This window comes from Hemicordylus capensis, chromosome 3 (genome assembly GCF_027244095.1).
Source record: "Hemicordylus capensis ecotype Gifberg chromosome 3, rHemCap1.1.pri, whole genome shotgun sequence".
Lineage (NCBI taxonomy): Eukaryota > Metazoa > Chordata > Lepidosauria > Squamata > Cordylidae > Hemicordylus > Hemicordylus capensis.
The window spans coordinates 315,195,264-315,213,701 of record NC_069659.1 but is presented as its reverse complement, the minus strand read 5'-3'; the positions used below and the strand labels follow the sequence as shown (position 1 = coordinate 315,213,701).

General features: G+C 43.9%; 1 protein-coding gene across 2 annotated transcripts in view; it reads left to right on the top strand.

Annotated features, from left to right (window-relative positions):
* SLC9A9 (solute carrier family 9 member A9) overlaps positions 1 to 18,438 on the top strand; it is a 455,942-nt gene that overhangs the window by 32,611 nt on the left and 404,893 nt on the right. The gene's annotated exons all lie outside the window — the stretch shown is intronic.

The following is an 18,438-nucleotide window of genomic DNA, read 5'->3' as shown; positions in this document are numbered from 1 at the left end:
TGTTTATCCTCATAACAACTCTGTGAGCAGGGGCGTATCTAGGGTGGGGCAGGCAGGGCATGTGCCCCAGGCACCACTTGAAGGGGGTGCCATTTTCTAAAATTAAAAAAAAAATTAAATGGCTGCTGAAAACAAAATGGCCACTGCACATGCTAAAATGGCCTCTGTGAGGCCCTAGGCCAGGCCAGGCCTCACAGAGGCCATTTAGGCATGCGCGGTGGCCATTTTGTTTTTAGAGTCCATTTAATTTTTTTAAAAAAAAAAATGGCCACGACACATGCTAAAATGGTCCCTGCAAGGCTCTGTAAGCCAGCGGTGGGAGGGGGAACCTCTGCAGACCCCCCCACAGCCTTTAGGAAGCCCCCCGAAGGGACTACAGGTATTATTTTTAATTCAATATAATATAAATCACTGTACACATATTTGGTTTGGCAGTATGTACAGAGAATCAGGGCTTGTGAATAATGAGCTGAAGCTTATGAGCTAGGATTGTATTCATTTGCTCTTACTTTGTGTCTTGTGATAAGTGAGTTAAATGTGATGTCTTAATAATATGGCTATTAATGGTGAGTTTGTCTTTGAATCAGTGTGAAATCCTTAGTATTAAGGCCCACTGGGAGTTTCTTGCTCTCTTTCTCTCATTTTAACTGTCTTTCTGAAAGACTAGAATATATTCCAAGCAGTGACACAGTTTACTCTGCATATCCTTTAATTATTTTCAGAGTATCTGGGAAAAGTCCAATTCTCCATTTATTTTTTAAACATACATAACAGTGATGCTACAATGCATAGTAGAGAATTAGACAGGCACTTCTGTTTAGTTTTCCAAGTACACCTCCACATAGTATTTGGGTATTTCATGAGCCCCATCGTATTGAAATTTGTAGTTTTCCAGCATTTTTTGGTCTGGCTACATCCACTGCTAAATAATTTTTGAAAGATTAAAAGATTAATGAGTTTGACTTGTATTTTTCAGCTGATATTTTAGCAAAGTTATCTGAAAGATGGGTGTCAGATGTTTGGACAGGGGGCGCAATTTCAGTGCTTGCCCTAGGCGCTATTTTCCCTAGATACGCCACTGCCTGTGAGGTAGGTTAGACTGAGAGATGAATGACTGGCCCAGAGTCACTCAGTGACTTTTATGGCTGAACAGGGATTTGAACTCAGTTCTCCCCAGCCCTAGTCCAAAACTCTAACCACTACACTAGACCATGGTGTAACATAACAATTGTTATGGGGTAGCCAGCATAATGTTGTTTAGTGTTGTTATAACAGGCGCAGAGGCTGGTGGCGGCCTGTGTTCGGTCGCCGCCATGGCCCCCTGGCCCTGCCCCCCGTGTCTGACATCAGATGCAGGGGGCGTGGTCTCCTTCCCAAACAGGGCTGCACAGAAGGGAGATCAGCCCACGCTGTGTTGGGCAGTGCAGGCTGGAGCAACTCTCCCTGCCTTTAAAGGCAGGGACAGCAGCATGGGCCGATCTTCCTCCCAAACAGGGCCACGCCAATACAACTGCAAATACAGTGCAAGCACATTTGGGTGAGGAGAGGCCAGGATTGGCTCTCTCTGCCTTTAAAGGCAGGGAGAGTTGCTCCAGCAGTATGTGCCAATTTCATTTCCAAATGGGGCCGTGCGGCCGCGTTTGGAAATGAAATAATGCCCCCCATTTTTGTTCTAACCCAATGGCAGCTGAGTAACATATCTACACATCAATACAAACATCAGAATTAAAGATTATAGCCTTGTTTATAAAAACTTATATAAAACTTATAGCCTTGTTTACAAAGAGCATCCAAATCTTGGATGTGGCATTAAACCATGAAACAAATTATAATGTATGAGCGGTTCCCATGTTGAAACAAATTATCCAGCTGAGTCTTCAGTTGCAGCCAGGAGCATTCCCGGACAGGGCTTTTAGCTCACATCACCACCAGAATGGAGGGTGTGAGTTCACATATCAGCTAGATTTACCCCAAAGTCTGTGCAACATATTAGAGGGCACTCCATACATGATTCGGGTTTTCCCTGCATATTGGAGCCTAGCCCGATTTATGTCTGATGTTTAAAAAATCCACTTTTTGCGTCTGAGTATCTGATATGCCCTGAACTCTCAGTAAAGCCTTGCAGGAAACCTGCGGTAAAGCCTGCTGTCTGTCTGTGAAAGCTCCAGATCTATCTAGGCATAGAAATAAATTATTTATAAGTATTTGGTTGGGGAATTTTAAATTTTGTTTTGCTTGATTTCTCCCATGTTGCAAATCCAGAAACACATTAATGCACTCCAACTGAAATATGGCTCACATTCATTTATTCACACTTCTCCTGTCTGGCATTTACCTGGCATAAGCAGAAAGGTCATTCATCTGGAGCAGAGTGCACTTTGAAGTGTTCCACTCCAACATCCAATTGACTGAGAACTTGGGCTGCATTCTTTTTGCCTTATCCTAGAGGCTTCTTGCCTTTGGTGGGAGAATTGCCTAACTTTGCCTTTCTTGAATTTCTTGATGGGCGAGCCTTGGCTTACCCAGTAAGATGGGATGGGAAAGCCAAAAACAAGCCTGGGTTAATTTCCTGATAAGAAAAGCAAGAAGCCCTTTAAAATCAAAGCTAAGAAGGATTATCCCAGGGCTAGCAGCATTACATAATCTGATCTCATAATCTGATCTCATGATCAGAGATTCCTGGGAATCAGGAGTCCTCCTAACCCAGCAGTTTTCAAGCCTGGATAGCCCAGATCTGTTACACAGGCTAAAAATGAGATAGGAGGAAAGCAAAGCCTGTCCAACTTCTCCTGGTTGTCTGTGCCATTTTTGCTGTTAAACTGCTCCTGGGCAGCTGGAGGCCATGTTTACCATAAAGTTTTGAGGCTTGTGAGGCCGGGGAGTGGAGCATAGTTGCCGTATGGAGGGTTGCCTCTCTGTTCCTGACAGGGTGCATTGTGGGATACTGGAGGACCCAGCTTGGTTTTCCTCCTCCTGATCTGAACGGTAGAGATCGCTCACGCTGTTCATGTGGGTGTGTGAGTGGCAGAGCCGTGAACATATGGGAGCAGGAAGGTATGACTTTGCCTTCCCTCCAGCCCTTCCCACCCCTACTCATTTGGTTGTGTGAACCTTAACAGTATATTTGCCTATTGATGTGCCTGTGTGTGTTCTGCAATGAAAAAAAGGACAACACAGTATCAGAATGATCCAGGGCTCATTTACTCAGTTATTTGTTATGTAGAGAAGTCAATCCCAGTTGACTTCAGCACACTATGAATCTGGCTTCATCACATGAAAGGTGGGCCAAATCTGGTCAAAGGAAATGGCCCTCCACAAACTGGTAGCAAAGAAAATAGACTATGATGCTTTACTATGAAAGAGACAAAGCACCAACATAGTTACGGTTCTGTCAGAGTCCATAAAAAGCCATGCCTTCCAATGCAGCTTAAAAACATGGCTGCCAGTTCATGAGACTTTAGTGGAAGGAATTTTCCAATGTGGGCTCCCAGAAGGTTTGTTCTTTCTTCAGTATAATTTTTATATTGCTTCTTTCTGGTGGTGAGGAGCGGGGGATGTGACATTGGCAGTTTTCCTGCTTCCATTATTCATTTAAGATTCATCCCATGTTGAATGGTTTCAGTATGTTACAGTGTACACTTCTTAATATGCACTACTAGATATCTAGGACTTGACTCTTTAAAATACTTCAGCTGTTGTTTTATAACTCAGAGGCAGCTTCACACATGTAAGGCAGATAGCTACACTGGCTTGAGGGTTTGATAATTGTTTTCAATTCTCTTTTGGCCCAAGCGTATCAAATTGTGAAATCCATGCCGGTTAGGTTCAATCAACATGTGGTTCGTGCTGTCTTTATCCACAAGCATTTCATGTGTGGTATAACTTGGAAACCAATCTACTGTTGCTAAGTACAAAATGTGTTTTGGCTTCAGACTGCTCTAACACACACTGTGTGATTCTTTTGTGCAATTGGAACTTCTCCTACATGGTAACTTTTGCCAGAAAAGCATTTTTTCCCAACTCCAGAAAAAAATCAACTGAATGCTGAGTAATGCAAATACAAATGAAGAAGATTTATATAATTAAAAAAACCCACATGTGCATAATTTGATAGTGATTTAAGCTGCAATCCTTTGCACACATATCTGGGAGTACTGTGGTAGCAAGCATGAATTGTCCTCTTGCTGAGCAGGGTCCACCCTGGTTTAAATTTGAATGGGACTACATGTGGGCACTGTAAGATATTCCCCTTAGGGGATGGGGCTATTCCAGGAAGAGCATCTGTATACTTGAATGCAGAAGGTTCCAAGTTCCCTCCCTGGCATTGCCAAGATAGAGCTGAGAGAGACTCCTGCCTGCAACCTTGGAGAAGTCACTGCCAGTCTGGATAGAAAATACTGAGCTAGATGGACCAATGGTCTGACTTGGTATTGTCATGGTGTAAGGCAGCTTCCTATGTTCAACCCACTGAATGCAAACATTCATAGGATTAGATTATTCCCCTCCCTACACTTGGCATATAAATTAGATGGGTGTTGGCACAAAATACAAGTAACCCTTGTTTTTATGTTGCTGTTTGGGATATGGTGTTGGTTTTAAGGTTGTATCATAGTTCTGTATTAAATCTCATCTCAACTTTATGAAGGTTGGAAGCATCCTGAATGTATATCAAATATCGAACATCCTTAAAAATAGATCTTAAGTTTACTCAGGCTTCCTGAAGACATCTCTGCATTTTTAATAAGAATGAGTATAGAACCAGAGCAGGCTTGCATGTTCATGTTGATATGGGGATCTTTCTCTGATGGCTTCCACATGACACATTTTAATACATTTGTATACCTTGCCTTTCCTCTTCCGAGTACACATTCTATCCCCTGTATAGACAAATAGCTGGTCTCCATCCAACTAAGTGGCAATAATGTTTTTTAAATTATTGTTTCAGCTAAAGATTACAGCATTACATAATAAAAAATAACACAAAGTCTAGAAAATAGGTATATGCCTAACTGAAAAAGAAAGAAAATGATACTAAAAAATGCCTTAAGCATTGACTTTAACATATCAGAATAATTTGCCAAAGAAAAGGGGAACACACCTTCTAAAGCTATATTTCCTTCAAAGCATGAACAATTCATTTAAAATTTGATCAAATTGCTGAAAATTCCTCTTCCTTACCTTTCTGTAAAAAAAAAACCCAACAACAAACCATTTCAAATACTGAGAAGGAACACATATTGGTTAGCCAAAGTTGCAATTCAGGAGTAAATTTGGCCTTCCAGTGCTGTATTAAGATCCTTTTGGTGACAACCCCCCACCCCCATTATAAATGTCGTTGTAACTAAATAGTTTATTAAATAATTAATGGGGTGCCATTGATAAATCAGGAATAATTTATTTAGTTACAATAAAATTCTGTAAGGATCCAGGGTAAAACTTTATATTATAAAACACAACTACCTTTCTTTGTCTGTCTATAAGGATGTGCAAACCAGCTCAAAATCGAGCCGGTTCACCATCAAACTGGGCCTGTTCAATGGCTCACTCTCAAACCAAACAGGGCCAGGTTCAGTTTGGTTCAGCTCAGCTTGCATGCCCAGGTCCGCAAATAGCCAGTGTACATGTGCAGCAGCCTTCAAAATGGCCACTGTGAGCCGGGAGAGGGCCGACAAGGCCCCCAAATGGGCCAAAAAAGCTTGAAGAAGCCCAGGAGGAGGCCAGCAGGGGGAGGGAAACCCTTTTGAGATCCCCCCCCCCCACAGCTGCACCCCCTGGAGGCTACTGGACCCATCCATAATTTTTTTAAAAAAAATTAAACTTCTAGAAAGCCACCCTCCTTTCAAACTGGGCCCAAATCAGTTCAGCTTCAAGCTGAACTGGTGACCAGCTCAAGATGCACAGAAACAAATGTGGGCCTGGTTTGGTTCAAGTCCAGTTCTATTCGGACCGAACCAGGCTTCCTGGTTCCGTGCACACCCCTATCTGCCTATGACGGCTTCTCAGTTTCATCCCTGAAAGGCTGTCATAGCCAAGCATTTCACAGCACCAGGTCACAGTAACAAAAGAGCCAGATACTGAGGAGGCAGGACCAGCCTCAGCCCTGGATCATGACACATAAGAACAGCTCAGCTGGATCAGGCCCAAGGCCCATCTAGTCCAGCATCCTGTTTCACACCGTGGCCCATCAGATGCCACTGGAAGCCTACAGGTAGGAGTTGAGGACATGCCCTCTCTTCTGCTGTTACTCCCTTGCAACTGGTACTCAGAGGCATCCTGCCTTTGAGGCTGGAGGTGGTCTTTAGCCCTCCAACTAGTAGCCGATGATAGACCTTTCCTCCATAAAGTTATCCAAGCCATTCTTAAAACTATCCAGGTTGTTGGCTGTCAACACATCTTGCGGCAGAGAATTCTACAAGTGGATTATGCATTGTGTGAAAAAGTACTTCTGTTTGTTGGTCCTAGATTTCCTGGCAATCAGTTTCATGGGATGACCCCTGGTTCTAGTGTAGTGTAAGAGGGAGAAGAATTTCTCTCTCTCCACTTTCTTCACACCATGAATGATTTTATAGACCTCTATTATGTCTCCCTGCAATTATCTTTTTTCTAAATTAAAAAGCCGCAGGTATTGCAGCCTTGCATCATAAGAAATGTGCTCTAGGCCCCTGATCATCTTGGTTGCCCTCTTCTGCACCTTTTCCAGTTCTACAATGTCCTTTTTTAGATGTGGTGACCAGAATTGTACGCAGTACTCCAGGTTTGGCCGCACCATAGTTTTGTATAAGAACATTATAACATTAGCCATTTTCTTTTCAATCCCCTTCCTAATTATCCCTAGCATGGAATTGGCCTTTTTCACAGCTGCCGCACATTGAGTCAACACTTTCAACGAGCTGTCTGCCACAAACCCAAGATCCCACTCCTGGTCAGTCACCGACAGCTCAGATCCCATCAGCATATACTTGAAGTTGAGGTTCTTCGTCCCAATGTGCATCACTTTAAACTTGCCAACACTGAACCGCATTTGCCATTTTGTCGCCTACTCCCCCAGTTTGGAGAGATCCTTTTGGAGCTCCTCACAATTCATTTTGGATTTCACTACCCAGAAGAGTTTGGTATCATCTGCAAATCTGGCCACCTCGTTGCTTACCCCTGCTTCTAGATCATTTATAAATAAATTAAAAAGCACCGGTCCCAGTACAGATCCCTGGGCTACCCCACTTCTTACTTCCCTCCATTGTGAAAGCTCTCCATTTATACCTACCCTCTGTTTCCTGTCTTTTAACCAGTTACCGATCCACACATGTACTTGTCCCCTTATCCCATGACTGCTAAGTTTCCTCAGGAGTCTTTGATGAGGAACTTTGTTGAAAGCTTTTTGGAAGTTCAGGTATACTATGTCAACTGCATCACCTTGATCCAAACATTTGTTTACACTCTCAAAGAATTCCAAAAGTTTGATGAGGCAAGATTTACTTCACTCCCAGCAGGGTCTGTTTTCTTCTATTTGCTTTACAATTTTATCCTTGAGGATGCTTTCCATCAATTTGCCTAGAACAGATGTTAAGCTAACCGGCCTGTATTTTCCCAGATTGCCCCTGGATCCCTTTTTGAAAATAGGTGTTACATTTACTACTTTCCAGTCCTCTGGTACAGAGCCCGATTGCAGGGATAATTTATATATTTTAGCAAGGAGGTCAGCAATTTCACATCTGAGTTCTTTGAGGACTCTGGGATGGATGCCATCCGGCCCTGGTGATTCCAAACTGGCCCTGGTTCCAAACTGGAACTTGTGAGACCTAGAGAAGGTCCCTGAAGAAGCTTTCCTGGTCCCAGGGCTTGGTCTCCCTGGGGCCGCACCATTGAATCTAAGCCCACTACAGAGCTGGCTTCTTCCACACAATCATGCCCTTCCCACATTTGCATGCCAGCACCAGCAAAAATCTTGGCAGAAGCAAGTAGAGAAGAGTAGGAGTGCAAGGCTCCAGAAAGTTACTCCTTTGGGGCTTACCTTCTCCAGGCATGGAAGCAGAATCCATGTGGGGTAGTCTGGGCTCAGTGGTACTTAAGGGCTTGATCTGCCTCTGAGTGAAGTGGAGTCAACATGTTCCCTTGGACCTCTCCAGTGTTCTGCTGATCTGCCCCAGCCTTGTGGGCAACTATGAAAGGACAAATCATATGCCAAATGCACCTTTGTATATTGCTGTAATTTAGGAAGGCTGGAAAAAGCCTTACTTGCATTCTGGTACAAAGCCGGAAAAAGATACTAAGACACAGATACTAAGACTGAAATCCTGACTACAAATACTAGAAACTACAGTTTCCATAGATTCTAGGGAGATTTTTAGGAACATTAAGGATGTAGCTTACAGGATTTTTCTCTCCCCACTACTGGACATCCCCTGCTCTTCATAAGAGAATTCTTATTTAGGAATAAAAGGGCCAGCAGGAAGGATTGGCAGGGACCTCCCCCAAGTGTGTCAATATTCCCAACTTTCTCAAAGAACCCTTGGTTACATTTTTTAGAAGTTTTTTTAAAAGGTTATCCAAGAAATTTTGGAAAACCCGAATGAATTACCCAATAAACCAGGGGAGAAATGGGGAGATCACCCATTAATTTTCAGATAGCTGGAGGACTAAGACCTTGTCTGCCTCATAATCTTCTCTCTCCTTCGAACTTTGTGCTGTTCACCAGATATCCCATGCCCCCTTAGGGCTCCCAACTCATCTGAGATCTCAAAGTAAATGTTCCTGACTGCTCCAGAATTATTCTTTATACACACTTGTATAGCCATACATTTTGAAAATCTCAGTACAAACTGAAACATAAAATTAGAAGAGACAAGAGATAAAAATTCTTAAAGGGGGGGGGGGGAAACTACCGTATAATAATTACTAATGGACCCTGCCTTCAAAGTTAGATCTGGATCTCAGCATCTAGGGATTTCTTTTGCGTGCTTCTCGAAAGGACAGATATAATGTAAAGTCTTTTACAGGAAAGGGGTAGCCATTTAAAATAAGGGTTTACAACAATTCTTTCCAGGCTTTTACCACCCACACAGAACCAAAAGAATTATTGCAGACATGTACAACTGCTAATGTAATTTTGCTGGGTAAAATTTGAAAGCGTTGCACCATAGATCTGGCTCTGTCTACTGGAAGCAACGTGGACACAAGCAAGGGAAAATACAGTTGGTGTTCTTTCAAAACCATGTTCAAAAGAGCAAGGTGGAATTATTTGCTTCTTAGAGAGAAACCTAAAATGCATATAAAGAATGAATGAAGAACAGGACCTAGAGGTTCTTAAAAGCACAGAAGAATAAGGAATACCTGGGAGCCTGTCCAGAAAGAATGAATGAAGAACAGGACCTAGAGGTTCTTAAAAGCACAGAAGAATAAGGAATACTTGGGGAACTGTCCAGATATGTGTGTGTGTGGGGTGTGTGTGTGTGTATCCCACTCTTCCTCCAAGGAGCCCAGAGCAGTGTACTACATACTTAAGTGTCTCCTCACAACAACCCTGTGAAGTAGGTTAGGCTGAGAGAGAAGTGACTGGTCCAGAGTCACCCAGCAAGTATCATGGCTGATATCCCTGATCCTAGTCCAGCACTCTAACCACTATACCACGCTGGCTCCTCAAAATATCATCAAAAGGACATTTTAAAGTGTGGACACCGGCAGCATCTGATTTGACTTTGCTGCCTTTTTTCTGGCAAATAATTCAGTCGAAAATGCAAGTGTGTAGAATGTGCTCTGATGACCACTAAGATGTTATGCAAATATTGCAAATGACTACGTTAAGCAATGTTTGCAGTCAATCGTCTGCCTCTTTTTATGTGTTTTTAATATACATGAAGTGCAGTGTGAGAATGCAGCAAAGAGGTGTTTTTAATGCTTGTATAATACAGGTACACTCATTAGAGAGCTGAGGTTGGTGATGGCTCCCTTTTAGAGGAGCAAACACTTGGGGGCAAATTCAGGTTTGGTGCTGTGTGCTGCTGACAGATTATCAATTTAGAAACTTCATCTCAGGGCTGATTCTCACATGCTTAGGGACATGAGTGCAGATGTCCTGACCCCTTTCCAGTGCACTGGGCAACTGCTTCCAAATCACACAGCAGGAGTGGATCATCTTCCCACCAGGGATGTTTGGAACCACCCAGCATTTGACTAGCAGTCACCATGTTTTCCCACAATGCCCCTGATGTAGAATGGTTTCACTCACCAGTGGCCACTGAGTGCCTTGCCTCACACGCAGTACCAGGGCTTTAGGTTTCTTGGTCCACCACACAAAATAAGGCCTTCGTTTCTCTGAGATGCATTCTCTCCTTTTGTGCAGCTTAAAATCTCATACTGGCCCTAGCAGATAAGATTCTGGTAGCCTTTTGATTTCATTGGTCATAAATGTCAAAGCAAATTCATCTTAGACAGCCTGCACAATATGGTTTTCTATCAAGCGAAAGATCATCCCTTCAAGAAGAAATACTTTTCACTGAATAATAAGTGCAATAGGAAGGCAGCCTCATTCCTGTTTATCACTTCTAAAGAGACTGATATGTCACTCCTGAAACTCACCATGCATTTTAAAACATTGGTACTTTTTGCAGTAGAACCTGAATGCTATTTCTGACAGTTTTGACTCAGACTCTTATCATTCCAAGCATTCCGGGAGGCGGGGCAGGGAGAGAGATGTAAGTGGCTAGTAGAAAAAACCAGAAAAAATTAAACAGATATGCTGATCATGGAACACAGTATGAGTCTTCTTTACTCTGATGAATGGGGTTTTATCCTGCCGTTCACTGTGAATAGGCTCAAGGCAGCTTGTAAGAGTAATAATACAATAAGAAGCAGAACAAATGTGGTATCAAAAGAACAATAAAACCCAGAGATAAAAGCAACAGCTAAAACAATTAAAAAGACCTCAGATGCCATTAAAGGCACAGGAGGACAGGACATGCATTACCTGGCACCTAAAAGGTAAGGAAGATGGCCCCAGTGAACTGGTCTAAGGTGCGAGTTGCCATAGAAAGGTGCCTCTCTCCAGTTAACATCTGCCACTTTGTCTTGTATTGCCATTGGAAGTCCTTTGAATTTTTGCCTGAGGGCCAATTCAGGCATCCATAATGAGACAGAACATACCTCATCCAGGGACTGCATCACTTCACATTTCACAAGGGAAAGCACTTGTTTATGTAGAAATTGCCCCTACATCAGCAGTTGAACACTTCCAAGACATCTTTCTCTGACATACCTTCGAGCAAATTACTAATAAATTTGAGTAATTCTGACATACCTCTGAGCAACTTAGTAATATATTTTAGTAATGAATGGAAGCCTGCAGCCAATGACTGGAGGGTTCTTTCAAATTAGTATGTGCAGCTCAGCCCGTTCTACGGTCTCTTGGCCTTCCCAGGTCACAATATTGCAGTAGTGGTTGGAGTGAGAGCTTCACTTCAACCTTTTTAATGCAGCTCTTAGGTGCACTGGAAGTCCCCCTAAGGTCTAGGCCAGGGGTAGGCAACATGTGGCTCCCCAGATGTTGCAGAACTGCAACTCCCATCATCCCCAGCTGTAATTCCCCACTACGAGCCCCACCGCCCATTGAGGTCATCTGAGGAGGTCCGTCTCCAGTTACTGCCAACTTGTCTGATGGCTACACAGAGACGGGCCTTCTTGGTTCCTGCCCCGAGATTGGGGAATGTGCTCCTTACTAAGATACGATCCTCCCCATCTCTGGCAGTTTTTAAAAAACACCTGAAAACCCATCATTTTAACCAAGCCTTCTCAGCCTTTTAAAAAATTGTTGGTTTTAACTTTGTGATTGATTTTAAATTGTTGAATGGTTTTGGGTTTTTTTCATATTAATTTTTTTATTGCGTTTAACAGTCATAATATTCATTCATAGCAAACATAATAAACAGAAGTGGACTTCCCGCGCATCTCTCTTCGTGAAACATCAGCTATAAAATTTACCCTTGCTATAATAATAATTCAAAACATAAATTTAAACCCTTACAAACACAATTAGTCTACCCAATCTGCATTTTTTTCTTTTCTTTCTTTTCTTTTCTCTCTAAATTTCAAATCCAGCTGTAAGGTCCATAGTAGGAAAATAGTTTTTTAGATACACCAAAAATGGTTTCCAATCTTCTCTGAAACATACTAAGTTTTGGTCTCTTATCAGTGTTGTAAGTTTTGCCATCTCCGCATATTCCAAAAATTTTATCAACCAATCTTCTTTTGAAGGCAGTTCATTACTCTTCCATTTTTGTGCGTATATTATTCTGGCTGCTGTAGAAGCATACATGAAAAATGTTAAATTATTTGTAGAAATTAAACCTTGTGTTATTCCCAGTAGAAAGGATTCTGGCTTCTTAGGAAATGTCATTTTAAATATTTTCTTTAAGTCATTATATATCATATCCCAATAGGCCTTAGCCTTCCCACAAGTTGACCACATATGAAAAAAGTACCTTGAGAATGTCCACATTTCCAACATTTGTTTGAAACATGAAACATTTGTTTGAAATTGTTGAATGGTTTTAACTTTTTATGTGTGTTTTAATTGTTTTATGTTAACCACCCAGAGACGAAAGTTTGGGCAGTATATAAATGTGATAAATAAATAAATAAATGAGTGATGTGAGTTGTAGTTCAGCAACATCTGGAGAGCCACACCTTGCCTACCCATGGTCTAGATGTAGTTATTGACACTCTGCCTTTCCCCCAGACCTCTGTCTCTTCTACTGCCTCTTCTCTCCATTTCTTGTATCCACTTCCCTGCATCTCTGTTCTGTTCCTTCAGCCAGCCTAGTCCTCTTCAGACATTGTCAGCTGGTGCACTCCCATCAGCCCTCCACACCTTGGCTCTCCAAAGATGTCTGAAATAGGCTACTGTCTTAGTGGTTTCTGCATCCAAGGTTCCCTTCTGGGACCTTGATCCAGCTCTCCTGCCCTTAGCCTGCACCTGCCTTCACATTGTGGGAGGCATATTATTTTACATAATGTGAAACGTTAATCCCAGTCTAATAATTATAATTTATAATGTAATAAACAACTTTGTTAGCCGCCCCATAACAAATTGTTCCCTGGGTGGCTTACAACACACATTAAAAGTGTGACAACTATCCCTTCTCCACAGGAATCAAATTATGAATATTTTGTAACTTAGCAGGTTTGTTTCCAGGGCACCAGAATGTTCATGGACCAACTGGTGTCATACGTCTCAGTGTGACAAGATAGTAAAACTAGTATCTTTCAGCCCGTTGAAATAATGGGCGCTAGTAGCCTTCTCCGCCGCCTCCTCCCGCCCGGGCCTTCCGCCTCCCGCGGTGGTTTTGGGGGGCGCACTTCTCGGATGGAGAGATCGGGGAAGGCAGGCAGGCAGGAAGGATGGGAGGCAGCGCTTGTCAAGTAAGCGCACGGCCACTGGGGTCAAGGAAGCGGCGCGGCGGCGGCGGGGCAATGGAAAGAGAGAGAGAAGCGAAGCAGCTCAGAGATGGGGAAGGAAGAGGAGGAGAAAGCGGCCAAGGCTTTGAGGAAAGGGAAAAGGCGATGGCAGCCAGAACGTCAAGCCCCGCGGCTGCTTCCCTGCCCACCAGCCAACGGCTCTAACGGCTGTCAGCCTCTAACCGGCTCTAGGGAGGTGAGCGGCGCAGGAGAGCCAATGTGCGGTCCTGGGCAGGAGGGGCTCCGCCAATTCCCCCCCCCCACTCTCTTTCTCCAGGCTCCAAGGAGGAGGCGCAGCACACGCTTCGCTTCCCTGTCTTGCCTCTCTGCTCCTCCCCCCCCCGCTCGCTCCTTTTTTGTTCCAGCTGCCTTCTTTTCCTGGCTCCAGCTGCACTTCAGTGTCTCCACCTCTCTGCTGCCCGGCTTCTTCCTCTGCCTCCTTTTTTGGCAGGCCAGACCCGCCGCCACCGCCTCTCCTCTCCCCGCGGCTGGGCTGGACCCACCGCCTCCGCCTCTGCCCTCCCCGTAGGCCATTCTCGGCCCACTGCTCTCCTGAACATGGCTGCCGTGTCTCTGCGGCCGTATCTTTCTCAGATGTTCTGGGCATGCGCTCCGCGCATGCCCAGAACGGCCAAGGAAGACACGGGCAGACACAGGATTACACCTAAGCATTTTATTATAGAGGATATAGACCAGAGTTTTCAAACTGTGGTCTCCAGACCACCAGTGGTCCTCAAGCTCCATCCAAGTAGTCCATAGAAAGGTTGCAGAACCGCAGAGAATATCTGTAATTCACCCTTCACTTGCTGCTTCTTCTCTCTTCTTTTTTTTTTTGTATTAGCTATGTGCTTTGATTTGTAGAACAAAAATATGTTTAGAAGTGGTCCACTAAGATCCCAAGCAATATTTAAGAGGTACACACACACACGTTTGAGAATCTCTGTTATAAATAATATTAAGTAGTGGACATTTTGGGTTTTTTGGGTTTTAACATTGTTGAAGGAATTATGACACTTCTTTAACAGATCCACTAGATGGTGCTCCTGCCAAAGGCAGATGGTGCTCCAGGAAGAAAAACATTTTGCCTTTGCAAAGTAGGTGAGGGGGTGGATGAGTGGGTGTATAGCTGTCTGAACTGGGATTACCCATAATTCCTTTCTAGTGAGAAAATAGACATCTGATCCCAGAAGTTCCCAAGTTTAAAAAGCCAGAGATAAGCTGGAGAGAGGTTAGATCCATTGTGAGCATCTCTTGGTTCCATTCTTGAGGGTTGTTCTAGAAATAGAAAAATGTCAATGCGGCTGGCTCTTGATTGCTCACACCTTAGGAAGCCAAAGCTGCTGAGAGGAGGGGAAAGAGCCAAGAAGTTTAAGGTATCAGTTAATGGGATACTACTGCTGGTGCAACAATTCTACTGCTTGCCTCCTGTCGATCTGAGCCTTGCTTGGATGTAATTTGCTGCTGCTTCTCCCCTACCCCCCCCCCCCCCCGCGGCTTCCAGTGCCGGTTTAGCTGTGGCTCCAAATAACTTTTTTTTACTTCGGGAAACCCCTGTCATATCGACTTGGCTGCTGGGAAATGAAACCCTGTCTGCTACTGAGGACTTGGGGAATGTACAGCTTTAACTCTTGATAACCTGTGACCTGTCCTGCCAAATTGTACGTGATGTGAAAAACAGCTTTGTGCCTTCATTTTTAAAAGCTGCTGTGGGGAGGCTTATCCATTGGCCTGGATCCAATAGCACCTGGGCTACATAGTTTTTGTCGGGAAGGTGGCATGGGGAAAAATAAAAGCCCTTTCTCTGTGCCATGCTCTCAGTCCAGATCTCCCTGGATGCCGCTGATCTGCTTTGTTTTTTGAAGACATGAAAGCAATTATGCTTTTAACATGTAGTTGGGCCAACAGGGGAGATCCAGGGTTAGGGGAGCTCCTGTGGTTTTTGTTTTGCCAAGCAGCAGCACCGCAAAGTGCTTCAAATCAGGTGGCAATGCTCTGGGGAAGGAGGATTCTCTTTACATGCATTGCCTTTCCCCCATTGGGCTATTCTCATGTGCAGGCAAAACCGGGCTAAGGAAGCTCAGCCTGGTTTTGCCAGGCTCAAGGCAGCAGCATGGCGGCAAACCCGCCTCCGGAGCCTGCCTTCAAAATGAGGTTAGGTGTTTGCTTAACCTCAGGTGTTTTTTTTAATCATCTGCCATCCCCAGCTGCTTGCAGCTGGAGTGGGAGACTCCAAGGTTCCCTACTGGCACCGGGGGATCCCCATAATGCACTGCGCACTTGCGTGGTGCATTATGGGAGTTCCGAGGGCCTCCTGGCCCCCAAACCTCCTTGCTGCTGGCAGTGGCAGAGGATCATCTGGGTGCGCAATCCGCACACCCAGCAAAGAGGAATGGATCATCTGCTTTTTAAAAAGGCTTCCCCTCTTCGCCCCTTGGAGGCCTTTCTCATGATCATGAGAAAGGGCTCATTGTCAATTACCTCCCTCCCTGAAGCAGCTGCTATTTCTGTGGGGAGAGGTATAAAAGCTATACCTGTCATGCTTCCTGTAATCACAGCTTGTGGGGGGACACATTGGGGATTAGGAGGAATGGGTTAAAGAACACCACATCCCCACGGAGACCTAGTGGGGCTACTGTACAGGAAAAAAGAACAAACATGTAGTTAATATTATCCAACTTTAAGATCAAATGAACATGCTGTGCAAGAAGTTAGTATGAAAGAAATGAGCAAATGTGCTGATATCAGGCTGTCTGAAGCAGGGGCTAGAAGGGCGGTTGCCTAGAAATGCACATTTTCAGGGACCCCTGAAATTTTCATGTTGCATGTAATAAGAATTCTGGAAGAGTAGGGACAATATTGATATACCATGCCAGGAGGAGAGGGGACAAACTATTTTTTCTCTTGGCCCCGCACAACTTAGAGACAGCCCTGCCCAATATATATAGTTTTTAAAAGCTCATCAGAAATCCTGATCTCTCTTAGCTTGCCTATCTCATAAAAATATATGCTGCTTTGCAGATTTAATAGGGCATACTTTGTGTTCACTGAGGAATAGCAGCGTATATTCATATGATGAGGAAATTATTATCTTTGTCTTACAGATGTGGATGGCAAATTGTCCCTTCAGGCCGAGCATGGTGGTTCTCACGGTTGTAGAAAATTGGGCTAGCCTCCGCTAGCCCAATTTTCTGCAATCGTGTGAATAGCCCTGTTATCTTTCCCTCAATACACATTGATCTTGAAAATTCCTATAATTAGAGCAGGGGCGTAGCAAGGTTGGAGTGGGCCCAAAGACAAGATTTTAAAATGATTTTTAAAAGATTCCCCCCCGCCCGCCATCACTGAAGCTCAGCTCATGAAGTAAAGAAATCTTGTAAATTGTGGATGATGCAAGTCATTGAATGATACTAGAGAAAGACATGCTGTTCTGGTAGCTCCAGGTCTTAACACACACATCAATTTCGGAGGATAAATACAACTGAAGGAAGCCCGGGCAGGTGCATGCCTGGGGGAGTCAGTCATGTGACTTGCCTCTGGGGGGCCCCCCAAGGCAGTGGGCCCTCAGACAACTGTCTCCCCTTGCCCTATTATAGTTACGCCCCTGAATTAGAGATATAGTTTGTTGAGCTGCCAATCCTAGCATTTTGCTTACAATGCATGTTCCATCCATATGAGTAGACCCAACTGTGTCCAACAGGGGCAGAGCTATAATTGAGCAAGGAGTTGGGGAACAATGCCCTGGGGTCCTGAGGGCTGGAGGGGGCACCAGCTGAGTACCAGCTTGCTCTCACTCTCCCCTCCCTCCACTCTGAAGAAGGAGGCAGGGAGGTGTGGGGGGCCATCTTTACTTTTTTCCTCAGGGCCCATGCCAACCATGCTACATCTCTGGTCTTCAGTCATAAGCTCACATGGGTACATGTGTTGTCTAAACTGGACAATCAGGCATATAGTCCATTCCACAGTTCCTGTGATAGTTACCTCTGTCACAACCATGGGAATTATTGCTGATTATATGCAATGGATTATATCCATGTACTCATGACACTTGCCAGCACCCAGACATAGTTGAGACCACTGATAAATCTTTACCAGGGGTGGGGAAGCAGCTTGGAGAGTAGTTTTATCAGGAAAACAGTGTAAGTTTAGAAGCCCCGCCCCTGCCCCCATGCCAGTCTTCTGGTTCAGATTGAAGCCCCACTGGCTGTATTGTGTTAAAAAGAATTACAGATCTACCTGTAGTGTTTAGTTATTTCTTCCGAAGTCCATGGATGGTCTTTTGCTCAGGGTAGACATAAACTTGGAGCCAGCTTTTCTCAGGGTTTGTTCTTTAGGAGAAACACAGAATTAGCAGATGAGATAATGATATTCCATATGGTTTGGCTTGTATTTCCCAGGAATGTTTCAGAACTAACAATTTTCTCTCACTCACTCACATTCATACCTATTGGAATAATTCAGGTAGAGAAGAGCTCAGCCAGTGTGGCCCAAAGCTACACTGTTCGTTCTCGGGCACATGGCTGAACAAATACGACTTGTGAATAAATCAAGCTGTTCTTTCATTAGTTTCATTTTGGAGGAAACCAAATCAATAAGGTGAATGGATTGCAGGCTTAACACATTTCCCAGTAATTGTTTGCAAGTCCCTTTGTGAAGAACAAATGTATCACTAAAACCTCTGAAAACATTTTACTTGGATAAACTACTTTGGGAAGGACTTTAAAAGCTTCATCCTTGTCAAGGAGAGGAGAAAACAGTGTCTAAAGATTAGTCACAGGTTTGCCTTCTGTTCAGATGGAGCAATTGTATTAGCACAACCACTGCCTACTATTTACTGCATTCTCTGGCTTTGTGCAACTGCAATATAAGGCTCACAGGATCCAGATCAAATAGAAGTTTGTGACCCTTCCATCACCTCTTTACTAGGGCTGTGCATTGAATAAGAATATTATTCAGATCCAGTTCAATAAAGTCCCTATTGGGCCATTTTTCACT